This window comes from Puma concolor, chromosome B1, assembly GCF_028749965.1.
Source record: "Puma concolor isolate L17-30 chromosome B1, mPumCon1.1.hap2, whole genome shotgun sequence".
NCBI lineage: Eukaryota > Metazoa > Chordata > Mammalia > Carnivora > Felidae > Puma > Puma concolor.
Window position 1 is genome coordinate 23,908,757 of NC_141670.1, and position 18,874 is coordinate 23,927,630.

Below are 18,874 nucleotides of genomic sequence, written 5' to 3' on the forward strand. Positions count from 1 at the left end.
ATTTATTTTTGAAGGGGGGGAGGAGAAAACATGAGCGGGGGAGGGGCAGAGAGAGAAGGGGACAGAGGATCTGAAGTGGGCTCCGTGCTGACAGCAGAGAGCTCAATGTGGGACTTGAACTCACAGATTGTGTGTGAGATTATGACGTGAGCTGAAGGCAGATTATTAACCCATTGAGCCTGCCCAGGTGCTCCTATAGTAATTCTTTTTTGAAAAACTGTCAGTTGTCAGTTTAACTAATAATTTTGTCTCTAAGATACAGTGAAATATTTTTGTGCCCGTGAGGACCCAAACAATATGATTTCCACAAAAATTTAATAAAATGAAAACTATGCAAACCAATTAGTATTCTTTTTAAAAATTTTTATAATGTTTATTTAATTTTGAGAGAGAAAGAGAGAGACAGGCAAAGCGCAAGTGGGAGAGGGGCAGAGAGAGAGAGAGACACAGAATCTGAGGCAGGCTCCAGGCACTGAGCTGTCAGCACAGAGCCTGATGCGGGGCTCGAAATGAGGAACCATGAGATCTTGACCTGAGCCAGAGTCAGATGCTTAACCAACTGAGCCACCCAAGTGCCCCACGGTTTTCATTTTCAAACTTAATTTGCATACACCTAAAACCGAATTCAGAGATAAAATTATAATAATCTGCAAATCTTTTATGTCTGGTACCATATATTTCTTCCATTCCCTTCAAATAATTTCTGTTTTGTTTTATTTTTGTCCCCCTTTGTCTCATTTTACTTTACTTTTTACCTTCATGTCATCGATTAGTTTAGAATTATGTAGGATATGAGAAGAGTTACCACACTTTTCTCTCTGAGCATAGGCATATTGAAAAGAACATAGGGGGCGCCTGGGTGGCACAGTCGGTTAGGCGTCTGACTTCAGCCAGGTCACGATCTCGCGGTCCAGGAGTTCGAGCCCCGCGTCGGGCTCTGGGCTGATGGCTCAGAGCCTGGAGCCTGTTTCCGATTCTGTGTCTCCCTCTCTCTCTGCCCCTCCCCCGTTCATGCTCTGTCTCTCTCTGTCCCAAAAATAAATAAACGTTGAAAAAAAAAATTAAGAAAAGAACATAGGCCAGAATATTTGCCTTTGAGATTTAATTAGAAATTCTAGGACATGATCATAATAACTACAAGCCATATGCCAATATTCAGTTTTAAATATTTGATGTAGTTTTCAACTAGAATGATGTCACTGATATTGATTTGCTTAATCCTTGGAAGAATCTAGCCAAGAGATAAATTTATGTGAAACATCTTGGGCTTCATAAAGTATTTTCACATGACCTGGCTGGTACTGTGACAGCCAGTCAGGAGGGACCATGACCTGAAACCAGACGAAGGCAGAGACATCTGGCAGATGCCAGCAAGCAATCAAGTCTCTGAAGGTCAGCTGAGGCCAGAAGGACTGACTGTGATGGGACATTAGTCAGCAACATCCAGGCTCTTGGGATGTTCCAGAGTCATCGAATGTGTACTAATGAGGATGATTGAACTCCATGGCAGCTGTTTCTCTATTATGTGTGGGAAAATCCTGGCATTATTTGTATTCACTCTTAACACAAGACACATGGAGTCAGAGTGGGATTTTTATTTATTTATTTATTTATTTATTTACTTATTTATTTATTATTATTTTTAATGTTTATGTATTTTTGAGGAAGAGAGGGAGACAGAGTGTGAGCAGGGGAGGGGCAGAGACAGAGAGAGGGAGACACAGTATCTGAAGCAGGTTCCAGGCTCTGAGCTGTTAGCACAAAGCCCAATGTGGGCCTTGAACTCACAGACTGCGAGATCATGACCTGAGTTAAAGTCAGATGCTTAACTGACTGAGCCACCCAGGTGCCCTGAGTCAGAGTGGAATTTAACCCCTTAATAAAGCAGGACAATGTTACCTCATTTTTGCTATTAAATCTTATATATTTTTTCCTTTTCTCAATATGCTAATGTATTAAAAAGATAAATGCCTAGTAGATTTCAATGGTTTTCCCAAATAAATATTTGGATCTTTACCTTCCCATGCTCTCCTTCCTGTCTTTCTTCTATATTTCATTCTTTCTCTCTTTTTTCTTTGTTATTCCTCTCCTCCTCCATTCTTTATTCTTGCTCTGTCTTTTGTATTAATATACTAAACAGCTTGAAAGGTGGATTTTATTTATATATTTTTGAGTTTAAGAACCCAGCACTTTAATATGGTATATGTTAAAATTAATTTAAATTTCCTGTAAAAAATGTAGTGAGGGGGCCTGGTTGGTTCAGTCATTTGGGTGTTGGACTCTTGATTTCAGCTCAGGTCATGATCTTGCTGTTGGTGAGTTCAAGCCCCATGTGGGGCTCTGTGCTGACAGCTCCAGGCCTACTTGGGATTCTGTCTCCCTGTCTCTCTGTCCCTCCCCTGCTCACTCTCTTTCTCTCAAAATAAATAACAGTAAATTAAAAAAAAAAATTCTTTTAATGTAGTGGATACTGAGAGACTATCTATATGGTGTGTTCATTGGACTGTGACATTCTGGAAATTTAAGGAAATCCCTTTGATGCTGAGTTCTCTCAAAACTAAAACATCAACTGAATTCATATAGCAGTCCTAACAAACCAGGACTGCAAAGAGACAAAACAGATGAACATAAGGGAAGGCAAACAAAAATAGTATAAAAACAGAGAGGGGGACAAAACAGAAGAGACTCAGAAATATGGAGAACAAACCGAGCATTGCTGGAGGGCTTGTGGGAGGGGGGATGGGCTAAATGGGTAAGGGGCATTAAGGAATCTACTCCTGAAATCATTGTTGCACTATATGCTAACTAATTTGGATGTAAATTAAAAAAAAAACAAAAAACAAAAAACAAAAACCACATCAACTGAGTTCATACAGCAGTCCTAACAAACCAGGACAGCAAAACACGGTATCATTCTAACATTTGTTTAGAATTGTGAACTAAGTATAGGGGCACCTGGTGCTTAGTTGGTTGAGCGAGTGACTCTTGATTTTGGCTCAGGTCATGATCTCATGGTTCATGAGTGCGAGCCCTGTATTGGGCTCTGTGCTAACAGCGTGGAGCCTGCTTCAGATCCTCTGTCTCCCTCTCTCTCTGCCCACCTCCTGCACTCTCTCTCTCTCTCTCAAAATAAAAATAAACATTAAAACAAAAGAACTAAGTTGTACACCTGAAACTAACGTTACTGTGTAAGCTGTACTCAAATTAAAAAAAAGTTAATTAGCTTCACTGTGACAATCATTTTCACAATGTACGCATATATCAAAATATCACATTGTACAACTTGTCAATTATACCTAAATAAAGCTGGGAACCTCCCCCATGCACCCCTTCCAAAGAAAATCAGTGCATATGAGATACTTAGATGATAAATGTGTATGCTCCAGTAAGTTTTCATGTTGATGATGATGATGCTTACTTAGAGCCTCCAAAACTTATCAAAGTCAAAGAAGAAAGTTTTTAATGTTAATAGTTCTATATATATTTACCTTATCAATACAATTTATTTTAAAAACGTGGATTAGGTATAATTTGTGTAAGTGAAACATGATGACAAAATTCTTTCTTATAACCATTTATTATTGTGTACTTATTTTCTTTAAAATTGGCTGGAATTTGACTTATAAAGTATAAACGAGCATGTAAATGCTGTTAAAATTTAATATCTATGTTGCTGAAATATGAAATGTTTCAAAGTTTGAATTTAATGACCAGTGGTCTTCATAGTGATCGTCCCATACATCAATCATGATTTATATTTTCCCTTTTGTGAATTCATCTACATTTTTCATACAATTAACTTCAGGCCCACTGAGATAATCTGCACTTCAGCTATCTACTTGCAAACAGATCCTTGCTGTTCAACACTGTTAAAGAAGCCATCTCTGCTCTGTTGTAATTATCCTGTCCAAAATAAGTACGCTTCCCTTTTTCCTTTTCTTTCCTTATGTCCTAAGGTATCCACTGTCATTGGGCCTCCTGCCCCTTCTCCAGTGCTCAGAGGAATCAAAGACGGTGGTACTGATTGACTTGTGCTTTTTCTGTCCATCTGAGACAGCAACGGAAAAGTAAAGCCAAACCAAAACCTGGAAGAGTGGCAGCTTTGCTGGGCCTGGACCAGGAATGTTGCCACTTTACGCCAGGAACAGCAGGGTTCTTTAAGGACTTTCTTGTCTTTTCAAGCAACCTTAGGGAAGCTGTCATCCTCGGCCATTTCTGTCCATATGTTTATAGGCATGCATTTTCTTGAGAAGAAAGAGTTAACCTTTGAGAAACATCTTTTTATAAATTGCTCTGTCTGCTGGGTCAGTTCTTAAAACATTTTCATTCCTGGTACATGAAAGTAAAGGACAAAACTCTTAACATGCAATTCTCTCTCTTTTTTTTAAAGCTGGAATTCTCATGTCGTGAGTGCAGTAAATTACTGATGTTAAGAAATTAAAACAAAAAGAAATGTCATGTGAATTAGATTAATGTTCTATCAAGAAAGAATGTTGTCTCTGCTACTGATCAATAAAGACCATGTTAATATTGTGTGGGTATCCACATATACTAAATAAGAAAATAAAATTTTAGATTTAACTGCAGCAGTACAGGAAGTATTTCAAATTTCTAGATAAAGATGTTAGAGAATATACTTGAAATAAACACAATACAATAATAATAACAAATCTTTAACAAATTAAGGTTTTAACATATTAGGATTTTTAGCTTCAAATTCAATTTACTATGTTGAGAAAGATTTGAGAACCTTATTCATTTGATTATTCTTCCTGAAGTTTATTTATATAAAATAAATGCTAAATATTGTCCCTAACAAACATATCCCTACTCTGACCATTATTTTTTTTCTTCGTTAAAGAATCTAGAAAAAAAGAATCTAGAAATCTATGGATAAATCTTTGTTTTATGTAAATTTGATGGTGTGCTTTTTGCTTTTTGCTTTGTTTTTTTGTTTTCGGGGTTTTTTTTTTTTTGCACCTAATCTTCATTAGTTGAATTATCTTCCTTAAAGAATACCAAAATATATGGAACTCATGATAGATTTTTGGTTTGTCAACACAAAATGAACAAACCTTTTAAAAGAAGAGACAAGTTTTATTTGAGCCCAAGTTAGGACTGTTGCCCAGGATACACAATCTTCACAAAGAAGAGAGTACGCTCCAGGGAAGAAACATTTGGTGCAGGGCTATATATGTTGTTTTTTTTTTTTTTTTTAAACATAAAGAGTTACAAATCATCATGATGAAGGACATTTCAGAAAGTTACAGACTTCATCTTGTTTTTAGTATGTGCAAGGCTGTATGACTTTAATCTTATGGGAACCAGGGAGTTTTTTGGTTTTGTTTTTTTCTTTTTCTTATCTTTATGTATGGAATGCTCCTTTTGGGTTATTTAGTTATTTATTTTAACAGAACAGATGTGCAACGTGTGCTTGGGGCAGAAATAGAACCCATGCTTTGAGGCTTTGTTGAGTAATTTGGAGCTTGGTAAATGCGAACGGATAGCTTCCCAGGGAGCCCAGAAGCAGGCCCACAAAGGGAAATGTTGAAAATTTCCTGTATTTTATCAGCTTGTCATGAAGCTAAATTAATATTTTCTAACACCCTTTATATCTATCAAATAACAAAGTGGTGACTCCTAACAGTGTTGTTCCATTGTCTATCTGTGCCCACCAATCCTGCCCCTTTGGCTTCTAAGATTCTCATTAGCACTATTTCTATTGTTCCTTTCTTTTCTTTTTCTGTGTTATTTATTTTTTTAAGTTTATTTATTTTGAGAGAGAGAGAGAGAGAGAGCATGCATAAGAGTGGGAGAGGGTCAGAGAGACAGAGACGGAGACACAGACTCCCACAAAGGCTCCGGGCCTCCAGCCCAGAGTCCAGGGCAGGGCTGAAACTCAGGAACTGTGAGATCATGACCTGAGATGTGATCAAGAGTCAGATGCTTAACTGACTGAGCCACCCAGGTGCCTCCCCCTCCCCCTCTTTTGTTTTTGCAATTTATTTAAATTCAAGTTAGTTAACATAGAGTATAGTATTGGTTTCAGGAATAGAATCCAGTGATTCATCACTTACATACAACACCCTGTGCTCATTTGAACAAGTGCCCCCCTCCCCCCAGCAAACTTTGTTCTCTGTATTTAAGAGTCCCTTATGGTTTGCCTCCCTCTCTGTTTTTATCTTCTTTTTCCTACATTTATCTGTTTATTTATTCTGTTTATTTTTTTATTCTGTTCACAAGAGTTTCTTCACAGTGGCAGAAGCCTTGGTGGCTTTTAATAGCCTAACTTGCGCTTAGGTTTTGATGGAATTTCTTGTCGTAATTCATTTCCCCAAGGCCCCCCCGTGGTTTAAGCTGTGGATTTACCTCCAGGCTTCTGAGTCCCCTAACACTAACATCTTGCTTTCTTGGACTGAGGCTTAGCCACGATTTTCCCATATTGAAACTACCCTCTTTAATTCCACCAGACTTACTGTTTCTGGCTGCCAGGGCACTGTTCCTGGGCCTCTCAAGGCCCCCCTGAGATGCTACCTTGCTGATGGGGTGGGCCGCAAACACACGCGTTCAGGCCCACTAAGCCTCACTGGAAACACCTGGAGACTCTCCCGCCCCAGGTTTCCACCTGGAAGGAGTTAAGATAAATTCCAAGAAGGCGGAATCCAGCTGGAAGGAGTTAAGATAAATTCCAAGAAGGCGGAAGGCAAAAGGAGCTGCGCGCCTTCTCGGCGAGACTGCGGGGAGGCCGGGGCCCTTCCTGAATCTTCAGCAGCGGCCTCCAGTGCCATCTTGTCGCCAGCACTGCCAGGTGACGAAACAGGCAAGTCAGTAACGAGTTTGATGTCCCTTTATTCAGGGAAAACAGCCCCCGGATTGGGTGGGGGAGCGGGCGGATGTGGTACCTTCCACACCGCGGCGCACTCTCCCCCAGGGATTTGGGGGCAAGCTTGGGGTTGGTTTCTAGAGTCTTAGAAGAGGCAAGGCGGAGACAGGGCATGGAGGTCAGGGATTTCCCTACAAGGCCGGCCGGCCGTGTTTCCTAGCGTCAGGTAATCTCGCGAGCTCTGAGCTGGAGGACGGTGATTGACGCGTGTTAGCTCTCCTGACACACGTTTGTTTGCGGGGGCCGCTGACTGGGGTTTAGATTTGTGACGTGAGCCAGGCCCCCGGCAAGGCCTCCATTTCGTGGGTCCTGATTGGTGAGTTAGCTTGACCCTATCTGATATTTGAAATGTGATTTCCATGCCTTGCTTTCTGTTGTCTGGGAGGAGAAGCGTTTCCTCCACCCTCTTAGGTTGGGGAGTGTGGGCCTGCGAATTAAACTGAGGGAGGACATTAAAAAAATAAATAAATAAAACGAGGGGCACCTGGGTAGCTCTGTCAGTTAAGCGCCTGACTTCAGCTCAGGTCATGATCTCACAGTTCCTGAATCCGAGCCCTGCTTCAGGTTCTGTGTCTCCCTCTCTCTCTCTCTCTGCCCGTTTCTTTAGGAAAGGTAATGGGTTTTTAGAAGAACAACGGGAGCTAAACTTTGTGGTGATGTTTGTTTGTGTAGGTGCAACTGGTCTCCACCCCTGCCCCCAGATTGCTGTTAGGTTTACCCTTGGTTTGTCTCCTAGCAGTAATTCATGGCAGCTGCATTTTCTAGAAGTAGCTCCTTCTGTTCAGATAAGGGAAGCTCTGGAAGGCTTCTTTCTGCATCTGTTGAATCTCCAATGTCTTCACCTTAAAACATTGTCCTATCGACTCCGGGGTTCCGAGTGGGTCCCCTCACTGAAGTTTCTAATTCCATTTTTAGATTTCCTTGTAGCACTATCACTAGCTGTATTGAGTATAAAATAAAATTTGAAAACACGAATGAAAACAAAAAACCTACAGGAACTTGCAAGCTTATGGCAGAGACTGAACTTTTGCGTGATCAGCAATTGTTTTGGTGACATAATTTATAACTTTCTATTTCCATCGGGTATGAAATTGCACATTGCCTTTAAATTCCATCCTAGATACAGTGAAGTAGAGAAGGGATCTCGAAGTGATTTTTTTTTAATACATCAAATGGAGCACAATTAATAAATGGCCTCCTGGGGATTTTGCACAGTATCCTAAAGGAATCAACTTTTTTCACTCTGCTGATGACCTGCTGTGTTGTAGCTGTAGAAAAATTCCATATGAAGAGCAAATACTATGAGAATAATTTTAGTCTTTTTAACTATGACCATATTTATATTCTGCCTTCACACATCCAATTCTGTTATCTCACTGCTTCTGGGCACACATCCAGAAAGGTTCATCTCCTTTTTTTCTGAAAATTAGGGAAGTGAAATATACACATTTTTGGTAAAAATATACTGAATTGGGAAATTTTAAATTTTCTGTTAGAAATATCACACTAGATAATGGCAACCATTCCATCAAATCAAGGTGGCATTAGAGGGTGTCTAGAATAGATTCTTCTGGGAATCAGTGCTGTGAAAGCAGACTGCCCAAACCACTGCTCTGAAGTTACACAATAGTTTCACTTGAATTTATAATTTTCTGCCAGAAAATGGTCCTTCAAAGACAGGCAAATTTTAAAATTCTAGTTCAGAAAAAGATATATTATTTCACTTGAAAGGCCTTAAATCCACTTGAAAGACGAGAATGTAACAATGTGTATAAGTGTAAATGGAAATTGTAAAATTAATTCATTGTTAGAAATTGATGGAAATTTTGGGTCTTCCTCTGTGGTTGAGTTTAAAATAGGGAAGTCTAGGGGCACCTGGGTGGCTCAGTCGGTTAAGCGGCCGACTTCGGCTCAGGTCATGATCTCACGGTCCGTGAGTTCGAGCCCCGCGTCGGGCTCTGTGCTGACAGCTCAGAGCCTGGAGCCTGTTTCAGATTCTGTGTCTCCCTCTCTCTGACCCTCCCCTGTTCATGCTCTGTCTCTCCCTGTCTCAAAAATAAATAAAATGTTAAAAAAAAAAAATTTTTAAAATAGGGAAGTCTATGTAAGACAGCTTTTTTCCAAGGTTCTTTATTGACCCGCCCTCCGGAATCTTGGCAATTAGGTCTTTAATTTTGCCCTCTTAGGGACCCTTTCTTTCTTCCACACATGTAATATATACATGTTGCCTTGAGTTGTTATTTTGTCTTTAAATATATGCAAAATACTTGATGCCGTAAAAGATGAGGATGATTGGGGTGCCTCCGTGGCTCAGTCAGTTGAGCGTCCAACTTCGGCTCAGGTCACGCTCTCACAGTTTGGGGGTTCGAGCCCTGCGTCGGGCTCTTTGACAGCTCAGACCCTTGAGCTGCTTCGGATTCTGTGTCTCCCTCTCTCTCTGCCCCTAACCCATTTGCATTCTGTCTCTGTCTCTCTCAAAAATAAATAAACATTAAAAAAACATTTAAAAGATGAGCATGATATCTTACATTGTTTTATGTTCCTAGTGTCTAGTGAAGTAAACTCTTCCACGTGTGTTTTTGTATTCATGATTCTGAATATGAGGGTGCAAGCATCTTATTTTGGGAATCAGGGAGTATCCTTTAGAATTATATAACCTATATCCACTTGAATCACTATTTGTCAAATAATATTAATGTAGCAAAAAATGTTTATTCTGCAACAAATGAGGGAATGAGTTATATTTTAAATTTGAAAGCATTATTCCTTAAAGACCATCTTTATTTATTTTTAAATATAATTTTTTTAGGTTATTTATTTTTTGAGAAAAAGAGAGTGTGCACAAGTGAGCAGCAGGAGAGGCAGAGAGAGACACAGAATCAGTGTAGAGCCCAATGTGGGGCTCGAACCCATGAACTGTGAGTCATGACCTGAGCCGAAATCAAGAGGCAGATGCTTGACTGACTGAGCCACCAGGCACCCCAAGACCATCTTTATTTAATCTTTCTATATCAAACATATTTTTTTAAGAAATGGTGAGCACAAGACTAATTGCCTAGCCCAGTAACAGTGTCGTTACAAAGGTTAGTTGTAAGCGGCCTTTTCATGCTTTTTGTGGTATTTCTCTAGCTGCGCCCGCGTCATGTCTTCGTCAGCTGGTTCCCCGGGGTCTGAAGCTGACCAAGGGATAGTTGAAATAAAGCAGCCAAAGCACGGATGAGCAAGATTTGGCATGGCTTCAAGTTCCATCAATGTTGTGGTGGGAAGGAAAATAAAATCAAGGGTATTCAGATAAATGACAGGTGATTTGAACTCTCTGAAACCACCAGAACCATTCCATTACACTAGAATGTCGCATCAAGTGTGTTTTCATGGGTTACTATTTCTTGGGTATGTAAAAATGATGCAAATTGCCATTTTCGGTTTTATTTTTTAATCTAGGGTTTCTGTTGTTTAGGCTGTTCTTTACATTTCTAAAGGCCCTTCATTGGTTGAACATATTTGGACCCCTACAGAATGTAATCTTTTATTAAATTGTAACAAAATGTATGAAAGAGGAACACAAAGTCATCGTTATAGCAGTTGTTCAATTTGTTGATTGTCGCAAAGTTTCCATCCGTAAAAGGATGTCAGGGACTAGTGACATTCCTCTGGAAGCAAATTGTGGCCACTGTTGCTTAAACTTTGAGCATACCAGTGGTTGGTTGGAGTTGCTTTTTTTGGGAGATATCCTCTTTATCCATTATCTTTGTCTGTTTCTCCTTAAGAATGTCTTTGGCTTGTTCCTCAGAGTAGAATGCTTTCTATTGCTTTTCTCCCAATTATTTTTTAAAAACTGGAGGTATGTTTAGTTGACTAACTTATTCATTATCTTACCTCCACTGGATATTTCTTTCTGTAATTACACTTTGTAAGTGCTTGAGAACTTGGTAAAAGCAGTACATTTGGACAAGGTTGTCCAGTTTTTCCTATAATGTAGACAGTGATATCTGGAGTGACAGATTTGCTGGCATGTGATCCAGGAATCATTAAGTGCCACTTTCAAACCTTGTTATAGCACCTTTTCAGCTTGGGTTGTTATTAACATTTGAAGCTCTGCTCCTGAGTGTCCGATAGCCTGGTCTCATAGGCAATAATCCCAACTCTACCCAAAAAGTCATAAGCTTAGCATGCACTCCAAGTTACTATTTAGTTCATTCAGTTTTCAAGCAGTAGACCATTTACCCAAAGGAGCCCAGATAATTAGCAGCGAGTCTTCTACCCTTTACTGGTGGTAGTTTCTACACTCTTTTTTGTTGTTGTTGTTGTTTTAATGTTTGTTTAGTATTGAGAGCAAGAGAGAGACAGAGTGTGAGTGGGGGAGGGGCAGAGAGAGAGAGAGAGAGAGAGAGAGAATATCCAGGGTAGGCTCCAGGCTCTGAGTTGTCAGCACAGAGCCCAATGCAGGGCTCAGTTTCAGGAACTGTGAGATCATGACCTGAGCCTGAGTCGGATGCTTAACCGACTGAGCCACCCAGGTGCCCCAGTTACTACACTTTTAAAATGGGAAAGTAAGCTCCATGTGAAGGATTATGGGTGAGTCTAAGCAATAACATTTATGGAGAGCAAGAAGATTAACTGTAGATGTGTAATAAATTGTAGACATTACTACTTTTAAAATGTACCATGGGTTAATGTTAATACTCGTTGATCTTAATTGTTCAGTCTCTATTTTGACTTTTATGTTTCTTCTAGTTCTGTTTGTGTGTTCTCTGAGATGAGTACAAAGAACAATACATATAAAATTGATGTCTGGCTTATGTTCATTTTATTTATTTGACAAACATAAATATTACCAGCATTACCAAATGTTACCAACAAAAATTATATTCTAAATAATTTTAAAATAATAATTCACTGAGGCACCTGGGTGGCTCAGTCAGTTAAGCGTCTTGACTATTAATTTCAGCTCAGGTCATGATCTCACGATTCATGGGTTTGAGCCCTGAGTTGGGCTCTGCAGTGGCAGTACTGAGCCTGCTTGGGATCCTCTCTCTCTCTCTCCCTCTCTCTTTGCCCCTCCCCTGCTCTCTCTCTTTCAAAATAAATAAACTTAAAAAATGTTAATTACTTGAATCAAACTAACAGTATGAAAGCTGAGTATTGTTATTATCCCCATGACATACATAAAAATGAAAAAAAAATTAAATGTTTATTTATTTATTTTGAGAGATAGCACGTGAGCTGGGGAGAGGCAGAGAGAAAGGGGGAGAGAGAGGGAGAGAGAGAGAGAGAGAGAGAGAGAGAGAAAGAGAAAGAATATCCCAAGCAGGCTCCACACTGTCAGCACAGAGCCCGGTGTGGTGCTCAAACTCCTGAACTGTGAGATCATGACCTGAACCAAAACCAAGATTTGGACACTTAACGACCGAGTCACCCAGGTGCCCTTAAAAATGAAAATCTTACATAAGGTCACAGAGCTAGACATCAGGGGAGAGGTTTTGAAAGTGTTCAGTCAGCCGTTGGAGTCCTTGCCACTAACCAAGACATATGCTGCCTCCAGGTTGATTAATCATTTTTAGGTACCAATTTAGTTTTCAAAATATTTTTAAAAAATTCATTAGCTGACTTTTGGCAATGATCCTGTAATGTATGCCGGTCATTGTTACAGTTCTTACAGTCAGGAAAACGAATTCTGGAGATAACTGGATATTCTTTTTTTTTAATGTTTATTTTTGAGAGAGAACAAGTGCGCAAAAGTGAGGGAGGAGCAAAGAGCAGAAACAGATTCCGAAGCAGACTGACAGCAGACAACCAGATGTAGGGCTGGAACTCACAGACGCTGAGATCATGACCTGAGCTGAAGTCTGACGCGTAACTGACTGAACCACGCAGGTGTCCCAATATCCGGATTTTTTGTGCCTCCACAGAAATCGATGGGTCAGAAACCCCATCTAAGTTGTTCTGACTGCATGCTCTCCCCAGAACCCTAATGAAGTTTTCCCTAAATATATATTAAAAATCAAGATTATCGTTTAATCAGACAAAAATCTGTGAGAGAAAATTCTATGAGAAAGTAAAATACAGAGTTGCTTCCATTTTAATGAATTACTCCATTTACTTAGCTACTTTATTATCACTTGTTTACATACAAATTTCTCTAGACTTCAAATGAGTGTTGCATATTTCTAAGTAGGAATATCCTCATTAGAGGATTCTTGAATTGATAAAACGGTTACATAAAATTTGTTTAAAAGATGATACATTTTATTTAAAAGTGGTGTTGTAAGAGACTATAAGAATTACTAAGTGTGTTTGTCCTTCATGAATGAAAAAGTTTTCTTAACATACACTATCCAGAAATTGAGGATTTATCTGGGAATAAGTGGGATGAAGTTGAGAGGTACGAGGATGGTGATGGATACTCTGTTGCTACCTTTAATTCAAATGCAACAGTTTAATCAGTGAAGTCCTCCCTAGGAAGGACAAGTAAAGAAAATTGGGAAGAAGAAAATAGGAAGATGTTCACCACTTCTCTCCCTAATGAAGACTGTGTGGTATCTTCTTGAATATCAAGTAAAAAAATCAGGCGATCACTTTAAATAGAATTTGATAGGCTTTGATATTGTCTATATCACTAAGAGGGCAAAACATTGTTGGTTTCCTTTTATGGATATGTTTTTCCTATTTAAATGAAATAATAATAGTCGTAGTACTAACTGCCCTCATATGCTTTAGAAATACAGTAAGAGTAACAAGAGATAATGTAACTGAAAACATCCTAAAATATGAAAAACCAAGCAAATAGGTTGTATTATGGTTCCATTTTTTTGCACTCACCTCTTCATTACTCTAATGAAAAGTACAGACGGTATAAAACAGAAAAGACAAAAAAATCATGTAGTTCTTTTCAAATGCAGTCAGAATGCATACACATGGCGAGAATACACATTTACAAATACGTAATCTCGCCTTGACTTTTCCTTCAGTTGAGCCCTGTTGTAAATGTTCTAGAACCTTATATAGGAGGAATAGGATGCAGAGTTAGTGATCTATTAACACACAGCTCAGAACTGACAGTCTGCATTTTGTTGGTCAATTTATAATAAGAGGTGCTTGCCATGGATCAATAGATCACCATGAAATGTCTAAACCAATGGAAGAATTGAAGATTCAAATAAAGAATCTAATCTTAATGTTACATTACCAGAAATGATTTGGACAGTCTTTCTTGCTCAGTAGTTTTATTGATTAAACTTTGTAAGAACCGTTGAGTTAGGAATGAACTTGATATTCAAGATCCCTTCAATAAATTTTCCTTCTGCTTGGTTAAAGTTATAATGGAAAAAAGAATAATCATAATGCAACCAAAAAGAAAATCTCATGCTTAAATTAAGGGCTACCTTGTTTTTGGAATTTTCAACATTTTCTTTTAAATCCTTTTTGTCAATAAAGCATTAAATAAAGTTAATTATAATGATGAGATTGCAGTGAAACTATAAATTATGACTGATAATTCAGGCAGAGAGAAATTTATTTGGCAATGTATACTTGATTAGCTAATAGCTGTACCTGCTAAGCACACCAGGACCTATTTTATCTAATGAAGCTGATGTATAGTCAAACTGTCCATCTGAAAAGATCTGACTACTCCCAAAATTATGTTGCTTAATGGAAAGTCATACACCTACTATGCCTTGAGTATCACTGCTTTTTCTGATACTGAGTAAGGATATCATGCATAGACCTGCAGTAGATTAATTAAGAAAACAAAGTTTGTAAATAATTGAAGGACTAGATGCTATTCTTTTGAAAATAGTTATGCCTTGGTTGTTACATGAATCCACCAAATACTCTGAGGTACCTGCATACTTATGAGTATAGATTAATGCCACCTACTTGTACAGGACTAGTTACCCATAATGATTTTGGGGGGGGGGGGTACAAAAAAGAGAAACTATGCTCATGTTTAGATGGACAAAGTAAAACAAAGAAAAGGTGCCATCTCACAGAATGGGATCTTAGTTATAAAACTACAGAATATGAAGTCAAATTGCTTGTTTGTCTTTAAAGGAAGTTTTGTTAAATATTACGTATATATTACAAAATATGATCTTCCATAATCGAGTATTGCCTTATACCAGATATAGTGCACAGTGTAGTAAGGTCACTGGTAAATTTGAGGCATACTTGAAAAAATAGGCTGGCTCAGTAACAGTTACACATTTCTGCAAACGTTGAGTAGAGAAAAATATCTTCTTACTTGTTCACCTTATTCTTGAACTATTTCCCTCTTTTCTTCCATGCTATCTATGTCCTGGTAAGACTTTTATCAAATATTCACTGTAAGTTATTGTTTGCTATTTGGGGTGTCAAAAATTTTGGCTTTCTTGAGTATTGAATCTTGTTTCTCTCTGCTATACATATATTATCTAAACAGGATGACCATCACTATAAGTATTTTATAATCTTAAGGCAGTAGATAAGAAATCAAAGACTTTTGGTAGAAATCTGATCTGTAAGTTTACTATTTACCAGTGTCATGGAGTGTACTTTTAAAAACTAATTTTTAAAATATTTACTGTGCAAAAAGTGTTTTAATTCTTGTATAGGTAGTACTATTATTTTATAAACCAAAGTATACAGTATATTAATATATATTTAGCTTGTACTTTAAGTACAACTCTAATCTTTTAAATACCAATACTTTATCAATTTACTGAAAAACATGTTAAAATGGCTAACATTTATTAGAAATGTAAGGATAGATATATTTTATTTCTCGAGTACCCGGTCTTTCAGGTAAATAGCTGATAGACACATACAGTTTTTCCCCCCAAAGGTTTGATACTCAGATTTTTTATATGGTGCCATTTATCTAGATGTATGTAAACTTTGTACACCTTTAACGCTAGGGAAGATATCCATACTTTTTTTTTTTTTTTAATCTTTGAACTGTCTTTAGGAAAGGGGGTGGAAAAAAACAGGAAGATCAATAAGATAGATATGAAAGAGCATTTGCTGGCTGAAAAACATATCTTTACTACAGTAAGAACCACAGATGAGATGTAGCAAATATGTGTCATGCTTAATTCCAAATGAAGCCACTTGCCAATCCTTTTACTTGCAAAAGTTCTGCAGTGTTAGCAACCTAATAGCAATGATCTGGGGAGCTGCTGGGCTGGCTCTTAGTTAAAGCAGCAACTTCTGTAACGTGAGACCTTCTAAATTGTGAATATAACAACAGCGTTTCCCAAAATACGTCCCGGTGTGTTGAAAGGAATAATAGGGTTTTTAAAAGCATGCAAAGGAATTACTAATATTCATGGAGAACGTCTTCCTCTGCCTTTGCCTATTTGTTGGGTAAGATTTTTGGAACAACATTTTTTTTTTTTTTTAAGTTTATTTATTTTGAGAGAGAAAGAGCACACGTGGGGGAGGGGCAGAGAGAGAGAGTGAGGGAGAGAGAAAATTCCAAGCGGGCTCCACATTGTTGGCACTGAGCCCTACAGGGGCTTGACCTGTAAGTCAAGCTTAAGAGACTGTAACCTAAGCCGAAACCAAGAGTCCCATGACGCTTGGCCAACAGAGCCCTGAGATGCCCCTGGAACAACAGTTGAAAGAACCTGTTAGAAATTATTTCCAATGCTTCTGTTTTGTATGTTTCCTCATTTAGATTTTAAAGTATTATTCTGACAGTATTCTTGGAATTTATGTACTGTAACTCAAGGAACTCTCTTGATAGACGTGTAGGCAATGTAGGCATTTTTCAGTGGACGTTACCTGTTTCCAGACTTTTGCCAAATAGATTTCTTAGCTGGCTAGGAAATGCTGGTGGACAGCGAAAACTCACCTGATATAAGAGCTTTCAGACCTAACCAGGAGTGTAGACAAAGGTTGAGTCGAAGAAACTACAGTTGCCAGTGTGAGAGGGAATTAGGGGTAAAACTGAGGGATGCAGAGGCTAGCATAGATACAGAGATGGGAGCTAAGACCTTCATGCCTCTCAGACTCCTTATTTTGCTTTTGTTTGTGACACCAGTGCATTCACGTTTCACGTATATGTACTCACAGTATGTGTGTGTGCATACGTTACATATGTTTGCATATATTTGATTACAGGTTACACAATTTCTCCAAACTTATGCTTCAGAAGTGTTTATTTCTGAATAATCTCTCATACCCTTTAAAAAGGATGCATTCTTGTAACTGTCGTGGTGATCACCCATGTATTTTTCTACTTTATATACTTACTATTACAAAAGTGCAAAAGAAGATGGTTCCCATGTGAGGTGATGGGTATGTTTATTAGCTTTATTGAGGAAATTATTTCACAGTGTATACATATACCGAAGCATCAAGTTGTAGGCCTTTTTTTTTTTTTTTTTAAGGCAGTTTTTAAATTGTCTATCATACCTCTATAAATCTGGGACATCATGAATTTCATGATTATACTCTAAGCTAGAACATTTTTGTTTATTCTACAAACGTGATTCTTTTTCCCTTCATGCATTTATGACAATCAGCTATCTTAGGGACTGCTATGAAGCATGATAGCTTTAATTTTATCATTCTAATGACTAGAGAGCTGTATTGATTTTTCTTTTAAGCAACTTCCTTTGGAAAACCTATTATTAGAGAAATCTTTGTTGCCTTTCCTGCCTGCTGCCATTTTCCCACATTGATTTCTGACTGATATTTTCCCGAGACCTGTTATTATGTACAAATATTTTTTTAATGAGTGTAGTGCTGTCATTAAATGCATCACGTACAAAATTTACCATAGTGAATGCATACATAGATTTTACTTAAGTTTCATGACAAAAATAAATGTGCAGCACTAAGGTGGAAGAAGGTCTGTCTGAAGGACAGGCTTTGTGCCTACTTTCGTCAAGGAGACTTCGCAGTATGTTCTTTTAGGGAAACCGTAAGCTTTTCAGGCCTATGTGATGAGCATTTATTATGAAAAAAGATATTACAAAATAAGGTTAAACTAGTATTGTTGATTTAGCATAAACATTTCAAAACCTTCAACATGTGGAGGTGAATTGCGAATCTTCCCAAATGTAGTTTTCCCAAATTTATTTAACCAAGGGCCATATTTTCTAAGACCATATTTTCAGCATGCAGTTTAGATAATATTGGTCTGGATATTTAAAATCACAACAAGATACATAAATACGTGTTTTTTACACATTCCTGCATTAATTAAACTAATATTTAATTAATAATTTTAATTAAATAATTACATTTTATTTTTAAAGGCATACCAATATGTTTGTTAATTAATATTGCAATCCTGATTTTTAAAAAATACACTGAACAATTAGGATAAGATTTCTCTATTTTTAATTAAATGAAAATGAGTTATAAAGATATTAGCCAAAATATATACCTTCCCACGTTGTTTCTGCTTTTCACTCTACCACATTGGATATATTTATTTGTGGTAGTGTGATTGTTAAATTTATCATAATAAGTTTATTAAGTAGAACAAACAAACTAAACTACCAATCTAAACCAAACCAGAATGATTAAATAAGTGGGTAGCTATACAATTTATTCTCTCACTGTGTAGTGTTAGTCTTTTTCCTTTTTGGAGCACAGTTAAGAATTGGAAGCAGATCTGATGCAAGGAGACACTGTTGGTAGTTCTTCAGGGAGATAGAAAGATGTATTTCATTCCTGTTGAGGTCACGTTCAACTCAAAATTTCATTTTTCAATAAATCTGGAAGCTTCTGTATTCTGGCAAAAGAGCGGTATTTCAAAATGCAGCCAAGATCTGTATATATGCCATCATTTTTGACGTTTTTATCCTGCCCTTCTCAGGCGAATGGTGACTTTCAGAGTTTTGCTCTGCTGTTCCATTGCTGACAGACATGGTCTATGAGTTAGAAGCGTTACTTGACAAGTAACTATGACAACTTGGAAACATCATTACTATATTCCACATTATTTTGTCCTTATTTGAGGTGTACATTTACTTAAAATGTTTCATGAAAGTGAAACCT

The 18,874-nt window shown here is 37.8% G+C and overlaps 1 protein-coding gene across 4 annotated transcripts in view; it reads left to right on the plus strand.

The window, feature by feature from the left end:
• The window catches only part of SGCZ (sarcoglycan zeta), a 1,128,389-nt gene that overhangs the window by 295,152 nt on the left and 814,363 nt on the right, over positions 1 to 18,874 (plus strand). The window contains exon 1 of one of the 4 annotated variants that reach the window (XM_086703309.1): positions 6,224 to 7,199. The exons of the other annotated variants lie outside the window; for them this stretch is intronic. The gene's annotated coding sequence lies outside the window, so the exon portion shown is untranslated. Of the gene's footprint in view, positions 1 to 6,223; positions 7,200 to 18,874 lie in introns of those variants that run through there. 4 annotated transcript variants of the gene reach the window in all.